This window comes from Callithrix jacchus, chromosome 4 (genome assembly GCF_049354715.1).
Source record: "Callithrix jacchus isolate 240 chromosome 4, calJac240_pri, whole genome shotgun sequence".
NCBI classification, from domain to species: domain Eukaryota; kingdom Metazoa; phylum Chordata; class Mammalia; order Primates; family Cebidae; genus Callithrix; species Callithrix jacchus.
In genome coordinates this window covers 55873425-55887732 of record NC_133505.1, presented here as the reverse complement: position 1 = coordinate 55887732, position 14308 = coordinate 55873425, and the positions used below count along the sequence as shown (strand labels likewise).

Sequence of the window (14308 nt, the reverse complement as noted above, 5' to 3'; positions counted from 1 at the left end):
AAGATCTAGAAAATAGCCTCATAAGGGCCAATCTAAGAGTTATTGGCCTTAAAGGTGGGGGAGAGAGAGAGAGAGAGAGAGAGAGAGAGTGAGAGAGAGAGAGAGAGATCAGGGTACAAAGTTAATTCAAAGGGGTAATAACAGAAAAATTTTTAAATCTAGGAAAAGATACCAATATTCAAGTACAGGAATAATATGGAATACCAAACAGATTTAATCCAAATAAGACAACTTCAAGACATTTAATAATCAAATTCCCAAAAGTTAAGAATGAAGAAAGGATCCTAAAAGCATCAAGAGAAAAGAAACAAATAACATACAAAGGAGCTCCAATATGTCTGGCAGCAGAGTTCCCAATGGAAACCTTACAGACCAAGAGACAGTGACATGACACTTACATTCTGAAAGAAAATAATGTTTCTTACAATGCTGAAAGAAAACAACTTTTATCTTGGAATCCTAGAACTTTTATCCAGTGAAAATATTCTTCAAACATGAAGAAGAAATAAAGACTTTCCCAGACAAACCAAAAGCTTAGGGTTTTAATCAACATCAGACCTGTCCTACAAGAAGTGCTAAAAGGAGTTCTTCAATCTGAAATGAAAGCATGCTAATGAGCAATAAGAAATCATCTGAGGCCAGGCGCGGTGGCTCACGCCTGTAATCCCAGCACTTTGGGAGGCTGAGGAGGGTGGATGACGAGGTCAAGAGATTGAGACCATCCTGGTCAACATGGTGAAACCCCGTCTCTACTAAAAATACAAAAAATTAGCTGGGCATGGTGGTGCGTGCCTGTAATCCCAGCTACTCAGGAGGCTGAGGCAGGAGAATTGCCTGAACCCAGGAGGTGGAGGTTGCAGTGAGCTGAGATCGTGCCATTGCACTCCAGCCTGGGTAACAAGAGCGAAACTTCATCTCAAAAAAAAAAAAAAAAAAAGTTCAAAAAAATTGAAATTATATTGTTTCCCACCCTGACCATAATGGAGTAAAACTGGAAATCAATAATGAGAGGAACTCTAGAAACTATTCAAACACATGGAAATTAAACAACATGCTCCTAAATAATTCATGGATCAATAAAGAAATTAAGAAAGAAATTAAAAACTCTTTTGAAACACATGAAAATCAAACCATAACATACAAAAACCAATGGGACATAGCAAAAGTAATACCAAGAGGAAAATTTATAGCAATAAATGCCTAAATGAAAAGGTAGAAAAACTCCAAATAAGCAATCTAATGATGCATCTTAGTGAACTAGAAAAGCAAGAGCAAGCAAATCCAAAATAAGCAGAAAAAAAGAAATAATAAAGATCAGAGAAGAAATTAATGAAATTGAAATGAGAAAACAATAAAAAATATCAAAGGAACAAAAATTCGGTTTCTTTAAAAGATAAAATAAACAAACTTTTAGACAGCCTAATTAAGAAAAAAAAGACCCAAATAAACAAGATCAAAGATTAAAAAGGAGCTATTATGCAGGACACAATAGCTCATGCCTGTAATCCCAGCAGTTTGGGAAGCCAAGGCAAGCAGATCATCAGGAGTTCTGGACCAGCCCATCAACATGGTGAAACCTTTTCTCTACTAAAAAAAAAAAACAAAAATTAGCTGGGTGCAGTGACTCATGCCCAGTCCCAGCTACTTGGGGGACTGAGGCAAGAGGATCACTCAAGCCTGTGAGGACGAGGCTGCAGTAGCCGTGCTTGTGCCACTAAACTCCAGCCTGGGCAACAAAGTGAGACTCTGCCCCAGGGGAAAAAATACAAAAAAGAAAAAGTAGACATTATAAGTTATACTACAGAAATTCAAAGGATCATTAGACATTACTATGAGTAACTACACATCAATAAATTGGAAAACCTAGAAGAAATTGATAAATTTCTAAACACTCACAACCTACAAGACTGAACCATGAAGAAATTCAAAACCTGAACAGACCAATAGTAAGTAATGAGATCAAGGCCATGATAAAAACTCACCTAGGTAAGAAAAGCTTGAGACCAGATGGCTTCACTGCTGAATTTTACCAAACATTTAAAGAAAAACTAATACCAATCCTGCTCAAACTATTCTGAAAAATAAAGGAGGAGAGAACACTTTCAAACTCATTGTATGAAGCCAGTATTACCCTGATAACAAAAACCGATGACAAATTAAGAAAATTACAGGCCAATATCTCTGATGAACATTAATGCAAAAATCATCAATTAAATTCTAGCAAACTGGTTTAAATAACACATTAAAAAGATTATTTATCATGAGCAAGTGGGATTTATTCCTGGCATGCAAGGGTGGCTCAACATGAATAAATTGATCAATGTGATATATTATATCAACAGAATGAAGGACAAAGCCATATGATCATTTCAATGGATGTTCAAAAAGCACTTGACAAAATTCCACATCTTTTCATGATTAAAAACCTCAAAAAACTAGGTATAGAAGGAACATACTTTAACACAATAAAAGCCAAATGCAGTAGACCCACCACCAGTATCATCTTAAATGAGGGGAAACAGAAAGTCTTTCCTCTAAGATCTGAAACAAGAAAAGGATGCCTACTTTCACCACTGTTATTCAACATAGTACTAGAAGTTCTAGTTAGAGCAATCAGACAAGAGAAAGGGCATCCAAATTGGAAAGGAAGAAGTCAGATATATAAACTTACACTTGGAAAAACCCAAGATTCCATCAAAAAATGATTAGAACTGATAAACAAATTTAATAAAGTCACAGGATACAAAACTAACAGAAAATCAGTAACATTTCTATATGTCAACAGCAAAAAATCTGAAAAAAGATCAAGAAAGAAATTCCATTTACAGTAGCTGCAAATAGAATAAAATACCTAGAAATAAACTTAACTAAAGAAGTGAAAGATCTCTATAATGTACAAGTGAATGATTTCTGTAATGACATAAATCACTGGTGGAAGAAATTGAAGATGACACTAAAAAATGGAAAGATATTCCATGTTCATGGATTGGAATAACTGATATTGTTAAAATATCCATACCACCCAAAGCAATCTAGAGTCAATGTAATCCTTACCAAAATATCAATGACATTCTTCACAGAAATAAAAAAGATCCTAAAATTTGTGTGGAACCACAGAAGGCCAAGAATAACCAAAGCCATTCTGAGCAAAAGGAAAAACTGAGATTCACATTATTTGACTTCAAATTATACTACAGAGCCATAGTAACCAAAACAGCATGGTACTGGCATAAAAACAGACACATAGACCAATGGAACAGCATAGAGAACTCAGAAATAATTTTTTTTTTTTTTATTTTTGAGACGGAGTTTCACTCTTGTTACCCAGGCTGGAGTGCAATGGCGTGATCTCAGCTCACTGCAACCTCCGCCCCCTGGGTTCAGGCAATTCTCCTGCCTCAGCCTCCTGAGTAGCTGGGATTACAGGCACGCACCACCGTGCCCAGCTAATTTTTTGTAATTTTTAGTAGAGACGAGGTTTCACCATGTTGACCAGGATGGTCTCGATCTGTTGACCTCGTGATCCACCCGCATCGGCCTCCCAAAGTGAGAAATAAATTTTTATATCTACAGTAAATTCATTTTCAACAAACTTTCCAAGGCCATACATTGGGTACAGGACAGTTTCTTCAATAAATTGTGTTGGGAAAACTGGATATCCATGTGCAGAAGAATGAAGCTAACTCCTATCTCTTGCCATATACAAAAATAAAATTAAAATGGATTAAGGACTTAAATCTAAGGCCTCAAACTATGAAACTACTAAAATAAAGCATTGGGGAAACCTTGTTCTGGGCAAAGATTTATTGAGGAATAACCCACAAGCACAAGCAACCAAAGCAAAAATGGACAAATGGAATCACGTCAAGTTAAAAAGCTTCTTTATAGCAAAGAAAACAATCAACAAAGAGACAACACATTAAAATGGGGGAAAATATTTGCAAAATATCCACCTGATAAGAAAAAATAACTAGGATATATAAGGAACTCAAATAACTCAATAAGAAAAAAATTCAATAATCTGATTTAAAAATGGGCAAATCAGGCCAGCTGCAGTGGCTCATGCCTGTAATTGCAGCACTTAGGAGGCCAAGGTAGGAAGATCACTTGAGGTCAGGAGTTCTAGACTATCCTGGACAACATGGTGAAAACCTGTCTCTATCAAAAAACACAAAAGTTAGCTGGGCATGGTGATGCACATCTGTAATCCCAGCTACTCAGGAGGTTGAGGCACAAGAATTGCTTGAACCCAGGAGGCAGAAGTTTCAGTGAGTTGCGATCATGCCACAGCACTCCAGCCTGGGTGACAGAGTGAGACGCTGCCAAAAAAAATGAAGGAAGGAAGGAAGGAAGGAAGGAAGGAAGGAAGGAAGGAAGGAAGGAAGGAAGGAAGGAGGGAGGGAGGGAGGGAGGGAGGGAGGGAGGGAGGGAGGGAGGGAGGGAGGGAGGGAGGGAGGGAGGGAGGGAGGGAAGGAAGGAAGGAAGGAAGGAAGGAAGGAAGGAAGGAAGGAAGGAAGGAAGGAAAAAAAAAAAAAAAAAGGCAAATGACCTGAATAAACTTTTCTCAAAAAGAGACATACAAATGTCAAACAAGTATATGAAAATATGCTAAACTTCATTCACTTCAGAAAACTGCAAATCAAAACTGTAATGAATATCTCACTCCAGTTAAAATGGCTTTTATCCAAAAGATAGACAATAACAAATGCCGGTAAGGATGTAGAGAAATGGGAACCCTTGTACACTGTAGTTGAGAATGTAAATTGGTATAACCACTATAGAGAACAGTTTTAGAGGTTCCTCAAAAAACTAGAAATAGAACTATGGAACTACCATATGATCCAGCAATCCCATTGCTAAGTATATACCGCAAAGAAAGGAAATCTGTATATCAAAGAGATATTTGCACCACCATATTTATTGTAGCATTATTCACAATAGCCAAAATTTGGAAACAACCCAAGTGCCCATCAACAGCAGAATGGCTGCAGAAAATGTGATATGTATACACAATGGAGTACCATTCACCCATAAAAAAGAATGTGAGTCTGTCATTTGCAACAACGTGGCTGGAACTGGAGGACATTATGTTAAGTGAAATAAGTGAGGTACAGAAAGACAAACATCACATGTTCTCATTTGTTGGAGTTAAAAATTAGAACAATTGAACTCATCAAAATAGAGAGTAGAATGATGATTACCAGAGGCTAAGAGTAGTACAGAGGAGGTGGAAATGAGGATGGTTAATGAGTATAAAAACACAGATAGAATAAGTAAGACTTAGTATTTGATGGCACAACAGGTGAGTACAGTCAACAATAGTTTATTCTACATTTAAAAGTAACTAAAATAATATAATTAGAATTTTGTAACACAAAGAAAGGGTAAGTGCCTGAAGTGATAGATAGTCCATTTACCCTGACATGATTGTTAGACAATGCATGCCTGTATCAAAATATCACACGTGTCCCATAAGTATATATACCTACTAAATACCATAAAATTAAAAATTAAAAAAATAAAAGGACACAAATCTATTTTATACTGTATCTCAATTTTGTTCACGTATATATGTCCAATAAAGGGTAAAAGGAGCAATAACAGTGGTTCTTACAGGTTTTTTTTTCCATTACTGTGTTTTCCAAATTTTCTTAGTAAATGATTTTTATAGTCAAGGAAAAAGCAAAGAAATATCAAAATAAACAATGCTACATAAACAAGAAAGCCCTAGTTTTCATTAAAATTGAAGAGCCCCAATATCCAAACCAGTAGCATCCTATGATTACCACATCCATTGTTTAGTTCTGGAAGAAAACATGTTCAAGAGATGAGTCAGGTGTATATATTCTATTACCGCTTTGCATTTCAGCCCCTAATTCTTCTCCTACTGCAGTCAGTCCCACTTTTACTCAACTTTCAAGGTTAAGTAGTAAGTTGGTAACCTACAAATCATTTTTCCAGACTAGCACATTGAGATAGAAGAGTGCAAATCTTAACAGCAAAAAATGGGAATTGTCCATCAGTAAAAGACTGGTTAAATAAATGATAGATTATTATTGACATTAAAAATAATATTGCATACTCATATGTACTGATATAAAATGATCTCTAAGTCATAATTTCAAGGGAAAAAAATTCATAAAAGAATTTAAGCTAACAAAACTCTAGCTAGTCATCTCTCTCTATATATAAATATATATACATATACATATATGGGTGTTGCAGAGCATACACTTGAATGCACAGAATATTTTGAAAGGATATTTCTCAAATAGTTACAAGCTTCTGAGGGTAGGAGCAAGATTTTGATGTGCATGTGTGTGTGTGTTAAAAGAAGACTTGAACATTTTACTACACTTCTGAATTTTAAAAATCATCTACAATGAAATTGTATTGTTTCACTTATATAATTAAATACTTTTAAAAGTATTTTTAAGCAAAAAGGAAATGTATTTGAAAAACAGAAATGCCTCACAAGCTCATAGAAAATTAGAAAATGAAAAGAGTTAAAAAGAAAAGGGGTACGGAAATGAGAAGCCACGTATAAAAAGAGACAGTACTCATTCATTTAAAAAGTTACTTACTGAGTGCCTTTATTTATTAAGGCAGTTGGAATATGTGAAGATAAATCAACCTACCTTGTCCTTCTAACCTGAGTGACTTCTTTCTTTTAGATTACATGATTTGCTTATCTACCTCTTTGGTGTCTTGCATTGTCCTTTGCCCCGTACCCTTTTCCTTTTTATGGTCATGTTTTGCTGCCAGAAATTTTCAATATAATTTGCAGCTAAACCTAAATTTCTCCATGTGGACTAGGCTACATTAACTGTACTCAGTCCTAGACTATGGCTACTGAAGAGATTTGTGAATTGCTAATATGTTAGATTGTTTCTGCCTTTTCCCTTTGCTCTGCCGAATGCAGGGGACAGCCACCTAACGAAGAAAGGGTGCCATTTATGTGCTTTTCCCTGTGTCTCTATTCCTTCTTCTGAATTCCGAGCTTGTCCCTGGGTACATAGCAATTTCTCTCAGTGAAGGGAGTTGTAAAAGTCCCTTGATCTTTTTCTTCCTCTTCTTTTTTGTTTTTTTGAGATGGAGTCTCACCCTGTTGCCCAAACTGGAGTGCAGTGGTGTGACCCTACCTCACTGCCGCCTTGAACTCCTGGGCTCAATTGATTAACCTCTTTCAACTTCCTCAGTAGCTGTAACTATAGGCATGTGCCACAATGTCCAGTGGCCCCTGGGTCTATTGGACTGGAAAATAGCAGTTTCCAGATCGAGTCCAGCCTTTAAGGATTATTTGTTTTCCACTCTTAAATCCTCACCCAAGCTTTGGCTGCTCAGGACTTTACTAGCTAATAATTCAATGACCGCTTCCCCATGGCAACCCAAAAGTAGCCAAGTCAACTCTTCAAAGTTTCTGCCATTGTCACACATCTGGCCAAGGAGAGTTGTGACATCGACAGGGTTTTTGGCATTCGCCTCCTCCTCGTCATCCTCTTTTTAGCATACTCTCCTTAGCTCCCAGGGAGCCTGTGGTCTTTCAGAAGGTTGGCAATAGCTATTGCTTGTTTGGTTTGCCTATTATATTTTCTCATACTTCTTCAGGTAACATCGCTCCTGCTTTTTGTGTAACTGTTCCATTTCTCTTGTTATTCTGGTGGGACTTCCCTCCCTTCATATGCAGCAAAGGTCATGTGACCCAAGCAGGGCAATCAGTCTCATTTGAAATTTGTGTATGGCCACATTAAAAAGAAGTGCTCTTTGTGTATGGGCCCAAGGCTAGGAGTCCCCTAAGCCATTTTCTCACCATGTAAGACAGCCCCTGTGTGAAATGAAACCAAGAAGGAACAAACAGAAATGGGTGATGAGGGGAGGGAGAACAAACGCTAGTTTGTTCCCTCTCTGTAGGCCCTGATGTGTGGTTCTTGCAGCTTTCCTTTCAGTCATATGTTTCTCCAATATCCTTCGCAGATAACAGAGCCAATACATTTCCATTCCACTCTTAAACTGGTTTGAATTAGGTGCCTGTCTCTTGAGACCTAAGAGCCCTGGTTAATATAGCCAACTCCTACTGAGCTACCCCATCATTGCCTGGCCTCTCTGCAGAGTTCAATTTTCAGCTGAGTCTATATCACTCTCTTCCAGTCCGTCCATGATTGGCCCTATCTCTTCTGCTGCCCTTTCTCAGGCTCTACTCACCCCTTTTCAAAGTTGGTGGTTGGTTGGCAGGGTCTAAGAGAATGGCAGCTGGTATAAGTTTCCTTCTAGGGAGGAATATATAATTGTTGAGAGGACAAGCTTTCAGGATCTGGATAAAGGAGAACTTTTGCAGGTAACAGGGAGAAAGTATATCTGTTGCTCAGGCAGAAGAGGTAGGGAGAACGGTTGGTGGCGGTGTTAAGGAGTGGCCTGAGAAATAATAGAAAATTGTTCAATTCATGATGGGGCCTCTGCTGCAGCTACTGAATTCACGAAATGTTTGTGAATGAATGACATTTGTGTGGAAACTGTGAATAGGCATTTCGTAATCCGGAAGCACATGTGGGTGGATGGCAGTAGAGAGAATGAACTCAGGGAATCTGTGGAAATATTTGGTAATACTTGCATATGCATGCAGATTTAAGATTCAAAACAATTTAACCACATAACTATTTGTCAGCAAAGTGTGAGAAACCCCTGACAACTTACTTTAAAGAAAACAAACAAAACAAAACAAAACAAAACACGAACAACAAAAGAAAACCTTGTTAAGTTTTACTTCAACAATCTCGTAAAAGGCTGTGCCTTGGTATTAGTCTGAATTTGTTCCTGGGGCAAGTTCTCTAAAACAGTAACTGTATCTGTTGATAAATGGAAGCAGGCTATTAGGACTAATTTTGTCAGCAAAGAAAACCATATGATGAATACACCCTTAATGGCATCTGGAAAGCTAAGGCAAGAGAAGCCATTTGATTCTCTCCGGAGTGGCACATTGCCAGGAAATTCACTAAGAGGAAAGATAGGTTAATATGTTTCATGCTGCTGAATTGGTGGGCACCAGTATCTGCTGTCTCTTAAGCTTCTGTCATGTGAAGAAAAACCAAGAAAGGGCTAAGATAGAGGTTCATGAAAAGGGGCACTTTATCCCAGCCTAGCTACTGCTGACTAAGGGGAAAGAGTGAGGTCCAGGTAATCTCCACTGCTCTATAAAATCTAGGTCTTTACTCTATAAAACAAATAAACAAAAACTCCACAATGCTGAGTGATGAAAAGACAAGACCCTAGAAACTGGGTCAAGTAAGTGAGAACAAAGGGTTAAGTTCTTCTCTTTGGAATGTGAGGAGAAAAGAGTACCAGAGCAAAATAATTTGGGATCATAAAAATGTAGTGAGAATGAATGAAGAAAAGGCCAAATTTTGGTTTCTATCCTTAAACCTTTTTAAGGTTGAAAACTTAGTATAGTTTAGTAACACTTGATAGCTATTTTTATATTCAGGTCTGTCTTTATTTTATTTACTCCAAAACTTCCAATTCAAGCAAACCACATCCATAGCAAAAGATTCCTTTTTCTCCAGGAGCTTGACCAAACCATGACTGTTTTCCTGGCGTGACGGAACCTTCAGTTTAAGCAACATAGCTTAAGAGGAAGTAATCTTTCTGACATTAAATTAGCAACCTAAAAATACAGCAATGATGGTATGCTGTACTCCCACTAGCAGACAACTTTGCTCTTTTCCTGTTTTTCTAACAACTCATTTTTTTTTTTTAAAGACAGTGTCTCACTGTCATACTGTTACCCAGGCTGGAGTACAGTGGTGCAATCATTGCTTGAATTCTTGTGTTTCAATGATCCTCCTGCCTAAGCCTCCAGTGTAGCAGGGACTACAGGCTCACACCATCATGCCCAGCTAATTAAAAAAAAGATGTTTTTTCAAGAGATGGGGTCTTGCTGTGTTGCCCCAGCTGGTCTTGAGCTCTTGGCATGAAGCAATCTTCCTGCTTCCACCTTCGAAAGTGATGGTGATACAGACAAGAGACCAAGAAATACTGGATAGAAGAGGGTAGTTCCCTGGCAAAGGCCCAACCCTCAAGCCTGGATACCCACGGTTCTAAATGACAACAGCCATTTCTGTTTTTGTGCCCAAAAAGTTGCCTTTTGACCTGCCATGCCCTCTAACCTGCATCCATATAAACCTCAGGCTCCAGAAGCAGACCAACAAGCCAGCAGATCAGCAGATGGATGGAGGAATGACACGGCAGAGAAAGGAAGACGAGGAGGAACATCTGAATGCCAAGAGGAATTAGGCTGGGAGTGGTCAGAAAGGGGGAGATCCCCTTCCCACTCCGTCCCCTGCTTCTGGCTCCCTATTTATCCTGCTGAAAGTCACCTCCACCTCCACAACTCAATAAAACCTTGCATTCATCCTTAGGGTTTGTATGTGACCCAGTTTTTCCGGGAGGCTGGACAAGAGCTCGGGATACTGAAAGCTGTCACACTGGCCCTTTGCCCTTGCGAAAAGGCAGAGGGTTCATTGAGCTGATTAACACTCAAGCCATCTGTGGAGGGCAAAAAGGAAAGAGCTTTGTAATGCTGGGTTGCAGGCAACCACCTCTAGACATTACTGTGGGGCTGGAGCCCAAAGCACTCTTCCGGCCTCTACACCTGCCAATCTACATGCTTCCCCTTTTGCAAGAGGTTTGAGCAGCAGAGCAACTGAACAGGCAAGCTACATTCCTGTCACACATCCTGTGAGGGAATCAGGGACCTGTCTGGTTTCAAAGGAATTGCAGACATGAGCCACTGTGTCTGACCCATTTTTCTTAAATTTAGAAATTTAAGAAAATTTCTAGAGGAAGCTGGAATCTAGAGGAACCACAGTAACTTTGATTTCTAGCTGTGAGGAAGAACATGCCTGCTTCCCAAGTGACCATCCTCCCAGCACTATGGTGTATATGAGACCAGGGGCTCCAGAGATTGTGGAGACAGCATTTGCTGAGTGTCAGTGTCTGGGTTGACAGCTGGCCACTTCCTGCGAATGTGTTCTAGCCTCTGCCATCTCCTGCGTGGCCAACAGAAATGAATAGGGTCTGCTCCAGAGATCAATTTCTTTTCAATTTAGCAAGGGGAGGCAGACAGGTTTACTGGCAAGTGAATGTGTGAGTTTTAGGTAGTAAAATATCATAAATAAAGGCACAGAGGGGAGTAGAAAAGGCATGGATGGACTTTGGGCATTAGATGGCCCTGATCTTAAATCTTGCCTTCACTTAATAGCATAGTTATATATAATTTGTTAAAAGAAGACACAAAATTCTCTGAATGAAAGTCCTAAAAAATTATTCTGTTAATTTTTAGAGTCTTGCAGCTCTTCCCCTGCACCCCTATTCATTGCAATCATTTTCCTCTGTGAAGCATTTTTGCATTTACTGTCTACACAAACCATCTGGCTATCAGTAGATGCTGTTACATGCTCTTGATACATTTATCATATTTAGTATTTTTTCTTTTTCCATGATTAGAAAATAAGCTAAGTAAGAGCAGTAAGAGGAGACTATGTCTTATACCTCTTTGTATCCTCTTCAGCAAGAAAACGTCCTTCACTGTTGGGACTCTATTGACTATTCCTGGATATTTACCATCTCTGGACCTCAACACTAAACACCAGTAATACCTGCCAGTCATGGTAACCAGTTCTCACCCCTCAAATACCCTTGCAAATTTCCAAAGGTCCTCAGAAGAGTGGTACAATCTTTGGTTGAAGACCACTAGAGTGTCCAGTATGTAGTAAATATATATTTGCTCAGCATACATGGTTGTGTTGTTAGTTGCAGCTGGAAAATTTCTGCCTAAAGTTTATTACTTACTTTTTTAACAAAAACGCTCAAGAAATTGGTTCATTTGGTGCCTTTTCAATTCTGATTCACCTATTAATTTTTGTGGGTGAAAAAATCTATATGTCTTTGTTACAGGTTGCTTTCCCTGTGATCTGGGAAGATATTAGTGTGCAGGAAGTTTATTAGGGAGTGCTTTTGGGGATCAACAAGTATGGAAGGGAAAAAGGAAGTAAGATTAAGCAGAAGAAGTTGGACTGTAATGCAGTTTCAACTAAAGCCTAAACTAAGCCTAGAAGTAGCTCCGAAGCTGATGGCCCTTCAGAGTTGCACCAAGCTAGAACAAGGGACCAGATGTTACTGTTCCCCATCAATCAGTGTGACTGGGTGTAGACTATTTTAGAAATAGGGCATGAACTGGCATAAAGCAACTCTCTTCAGCAGAAGGCAGGTATGTAAAAGAGCTGGAAGATGAGGGGTCTCTGTGGGCAATGCTCCCAACAGCTGGTGGGGTAAGTAAGTTCATCAGTCTTGAAGGGGTATATTGGAGGGTGCATCCTGACAGCATGCACTACAGTATGTATCAGATTATCTGTACACAAAGGAGACCTCAAATCACTACGGTTTTAAAAAGTTAAAAATGAATTACTCTTTTACATAAAATAAGCCAAAAGAGAGTTAGCTCCAAATAATATTAGGGTTTTGTTACTAAGAAAAAAAAACCCAGGAGAATATATGCTATGGTCTGAATGTTTGTTCCTGCTTCATATTCATGTGTTGGAATTCTAACCCCCAAGGTGGTGGCATAGGAGGTGGGGACTTTGCAAAGTGGTTAGGTCATAAGGATGGAGCACTCATGAATGGGATTAATGCCCTTATCAAAGAGACCCTAGAAAGCTAGCTCTGTAATAGTCTCTTCTGCCGTGTGGGGTTTCAGTGAAACATTTTTGTCTATGAAGGAAGCAGGCCGTCATCAGAACCCAACTGTGCTGGCAAACTGATCTTATTTGGTTTGTGGTTCTACAGGCTGTTGGTTCATGGCACAAGCAACTACTTGGCTTCTAGTGAAGCCCAGGAAACTTTTACTCTTGACAGAAGGTGAAGAGGGAGCAGGTGTGTCACGTGGTGATAACAAGAGCAAGAGAGAGAAGAGGAGGTGCCAGCTCCTTTAAACAATCGGAGCTTCTGTGAACTCATTACTGCACTCAGAGGACCAAGGCGTTCAACTGGGATCTGCTTCCATGACCGAAACACCTCCAATTAGGCTCCACCTGTAACAATGGAAATCACATTTCTACATGAAACTTGGGGGGGACAAACATCCAAACTATACCATTTGCCCCTGTGCCCCCCTCAAATCTTATGTCTTTCTCACATTGCAAAACACAATTCTCCCTTTCCAATAGTTCAAAAGTTCTTAATAAATTTCAGCATCAACTCAAAGTCCAAAGTCCAAAGTTTCATCTGAGACTCAAGGCAAGTTTCTTTGACTTATGAGCCTATAAAATCAACAATAAGTTACTTACATTTAAGATTCAGTAGTGGCACAGGCATTGGGTAAACATTTCTGATCCAAAAGGAAGAAACTGGCCAAAAGAAAGGGGCAACAGATGTCTGAAACCCAGCAGGGCAGGCATTAAATTTTAAAGCTCTAGAATAATCCTTGATTCCATATCCCACATCCTGGGCACAATGGTGCAAGGGGTGGGCTCTCAAGGCCTTGTGGCTTTGCAGGATGCAGCCCCCATGACTGTTCTCACTGTCGAAGTTCAATGCTTTCAGCTTTTCCAGGCTCAGGGCAAACACTGCTGGTGACTCTACCATTCTGAAGTCTGGAGGGTTGTGGCCCCATTCCCACAGCTCCATTAGGCAGTGCCCCAGTGGGCACTCTGTGTGTGGGCTCCAACCCCACAGTTTCCCTCAGCACTGTCCTAGCAGAGTCTCTCTGTGGGGACTCTTCCCTGTGGTAGTCTTCTCTGCCCACCACAGAGGGCACCCAGACTTTCCCATACATTCTCTGAAATCTAGACAGAAGCTGTCATGCCTCCTTCACCCTTTTATTCTGTATACCTGCAGAAGTATTCCACATGGACCTGCCAAGACTAACAGTTTGTGCTCTTCTGAGCTGCAGCCCGAGTTTCACCTTGGGCCATTTGAGCTGTTGTATCTGGAACAGCTGGAATATAGGGATAAATGTTGTGAGGCTGAGCGGGGCAGCAAGCCTGAGGCCTGGCCTCTGTAACCATTCTTTCCTCTTAGGCCTCTGGGCCTGTGATGCGAAGGGCTACCTTGAAGATTTCTAAAATGCCTTTTTCCCATTGTCTTGACAGTAAACACTTGGCTCCCATTTAGTCATGCAAATCTCTCTAGTAAGTGGTTGCTGCACAGTGCTCTTGAATTCCTCTCCTAAAAATCTTTCCTTCTCTACAACATGACCAGGTTGCAATTTTTCCAAACTTTACACTACGCTTCTTTTTAAATAATAAGTTCCAACTTT

General features: G+C 39.6%; 1 protein-coding gene across 10 annotated transcripts in view; it reads right to left on the bottom strand.

The window, feature by feature from the left end:
• Nucleotides 1-9721: 9721 nt before the first annotated feature.
• The window catches only part of LOC103792451 (uncharacterized), a 64820-nt gene continuing 60233 nt past the window's right edge, over nucleotides 9722-14308 (bottom strand). For all 10 annotated transcript variants that reach the window (XR_013534259.1, XR_013534256.1, XR_013534257.1 and 7 more), the window contains one exon: nucleotides 9722-13082. The gene's annotated coding sequence lies outside the window, so the exon portion shown is untranslated. The remainder of the gene's footprint in view (nucleotides 13083-14308) is intronic.